The sequence below is a fragment of the Dendrobates tinctorius genome, unplaced genomic scaffold (genome assembly GCF_039654945.1).
Source record: "Dendrobates tinctorius isolate UK_male_01 unplaced genomic scaffold, ASM3965494v1 ptg000079l, whole genome shotgun sequence".
Taxonomy (NCBI): Eukaryota; Metazoa; Chordata; class Amphibia; order Anura; family Dendrobatidae; genus Dendrobates; species Dendrobates tinctorius.
The window spans coordinates 7,693,031-7,695,648 of record NW_027361747.1 but is presented as its reverse complement, the minus strand read 5'-3'; the positions used below and the strand labels follow the sequence as shown (position 1 = coordinate 7,695,648).

General features: G+C 47.1%; 1 long non-coding RNA gene across 1 annotated transcript; it reads right to left on the bottom strand.

The window, feature by feature from the left end:
* Nucleotides 1-708: 708 nt before the first annotated feature.
* Nucleotides 709-1,928, bottom strand: LOC141096830 (uncharacterized). The gene is made up of 3 exons (XR_012233784.1): nucleotides 1,060-1,928; nucleotides 914-988; nucleotides 709-778 (listed from the first exon to the last, which is right to left on the bottom strand). It is a non-coding gene; the product is annotated as an uncharacterized lncRNA (long non-coding RNA).
* Between the last annotated feature and the right edge of the window lie 690 nt (nucleotides 1,929-2,618).

The window sequence follows — 2,618 nt, the reverse complement described above, 5'->3', positions numbered from 1 at the left end:
AGTTACATCTTTTTCACATGTGGTGTGTAATATTTACCTTCTGGTGAGCATTGTTTCCCGGAGGAACGACAGGGCTTGTGCGTACTTGTACTTGCTCCTGCGTCCTCCAGATCCACTCGGGGCCCGCATCTCTTTATTGAACTCCTTCTTGAAACGATCCCTCACAGACCGCCACCGATTCACAATTCTGTTCCCTGAAACGAGAAAGGAGTGGTTAGTATACAACATCAGTGTTTTACAAACTCCAGTCCTCATGGTCCCCAGGGGTCATGTTTTCAGGATTTCAATAGTAAATAGAAATCCTGAACACATGATCTGTGGGGACCACGAGGACTGGAGTTCGGGAAACACTGGTTTACATCAAGCAACCGTTACTGTATATACTTACGCTCTTTAATCTGGTCCCGAGCTTCGAGGTCCTCCCAGCGGCCCACAAGGAGAGAACAGATTTCCTCCCAGAGTCGTCGGGTAATGATCAGGTCAGCGTGGCGGCGATCAGCCATATTCCAGAGCGGCTCCCTTTCTCTGACGAGATCGATGAGGCGGTCCACATCAATCCCTCCATCCTCACCGTCAGAGTCGGGAGCACGCTGTGAAGGCTGTTAAAGAAAAAGACAAAAATAACATAATTAGTCTCCACAAAAGAAATGAAATAAAAAGTGCCAAAAAACAAAGCAAAAATATTTATACTTACACGCTGGTGACTGCCGCGTTGCTGTCGCCGACGACCCTGGGAGGCACTGCGAGGACCTCTTGGCCGAGCACCAGATTGGGAAGACTAGAGAAGAAAACAAAAAATGTTATGAGTTTGGATGTAGGCATTTGTTTGCTGTGTGTGGTCTGCAGAACATTGTTTTCTATGTGTTGTGTGTAGTGTGATGTTGTGTTTCTGCGTTTGATGCAAAAAACTTACGAATTGTGAGCCCACTCCAAGCGTCTGTCCACCCCTTCCTTCTTCTTCTGGGAGCTCCTCTTCATCTTGTGATTCCTGTTTTGAAATAAAAGGCAATGAATAGACATATATTACAGAGATGATGGATTTTGGAACTAAAAACTTACCGTCAAACGCTGACGATGCGAGGGAGGGCTCCCAGAAGAAGATGTGCTGTCCTGTTGATGGCCAGACTCCATGGCTGTGGGTATTGCTGCTGCCAGTGATGCCATTTCTGCTGCTGCTGCTGCTGCTGCATCTCTTTGGCGGCTGTTGAATAAAGAGAAACAAAGGGCCAATGAATATCTTGATATTCCATGGCCCTAGTTTGGAGGAATGGGGGATTTGATAATTACTGTCTCTCATCTGCTTCTGGACTCCCCTCCCGTTCAGCATGCTGCTCCATTTGGGGTGTTGCTGATGGTGCTGCTGCTGCATCTCTTTGGCGGCTGTTGAATAAAGAGAAACAAAGGGCCAATGAATATCTTGATATTCCATGGCCCTAGTTTGGAGGAATGGGGGATTTGATAATTACCGTCTCTCATCTGCTTCTGGACTCCCCTCCCGTTCAGTATGCTGCTCCATTTGGGGTGTTGCTGATGGTGCTGCTGCTGCAGATGTCTGCTGCCTTCTCCTGCGCCTGGTTGCTGTCTTGGGTGGCATGTTGGGTGTGGATGAGGGTCCCATTGTCTTGCTTTTATATATCTCCTGTGGGCAGAGCTACTGAGCATGCTCAGACCAAAAAAACCGGATCCGGCCACCGGATCCGGCTTTCGCCGGATCCGGCGCATTGCGGCGCTCATAGGCTTTCATTGTGTGAAAAAGCCGGATGCGCCGGATCCGGCGTGTCCGGCTTTTTCGCCGGAGACAAAAAACGTTACAGTAGACGTTTTTTCCAGACGCCGGATCGCGACACATTGCGACACATTGCCGGATCCGGCGAAAACCGGATGAAACGCATGGCCATCCGGCGCGATCCGGCGCAAATGCAAGTCAATGGGGGGGAAACCGGATCCGGCATTGCATTTTGCCGGATCCGGTTTCTGTCAAAAGCGCCGGATCGCGCCTGACGGCGAAAACCTGATGTGTGAAAGAGGCCTAAGAGAAACATGGAGTCTAGATTACATTAAGTAATTATCCCCCTCTACTCCTCCTTGGTCAGACTTCATCTGGAATACTGTGTCCAGTTCTGGGCACCACATTTTAAAAAATACATTGAAAAACTGAATCAAGTTCAGAAAAGATCTACCAGGATGGTGAGCAGACTGCAAAGTAGGTCCTATGAGAAACATTTAAAGGATCTGGGAATGTTTAGCTTGCAAACCAGAAGGCTTGGAGCAGACTTCAAAGCTGTCTACAAATATCTGAAGGGATGTCACATTGTAGAGAGATTATCATTATTGTCATTTGCACATGGAAACATGAGAAGCAATGGGATGAAACTGAAAGGGAGAAAATAAAGATGAGATATAAGAAAAAAACTTTTTGACAGTGAGAGTAATCAATGAGTGGAACAGGCTGTCATGAGAGGTGTTGTGTTCTCCAGCAATTGAAGTCTTCAATCAGAGGCTGGACAGACACGATGACCCTGGAGGTTCCTTTCAACCCTAGCATTCTATGATTCTATGAGCAAGGCAGTTTTTGGATTTATAACACTTTGAAAATAATAATGTCCTAAAAAGTATTT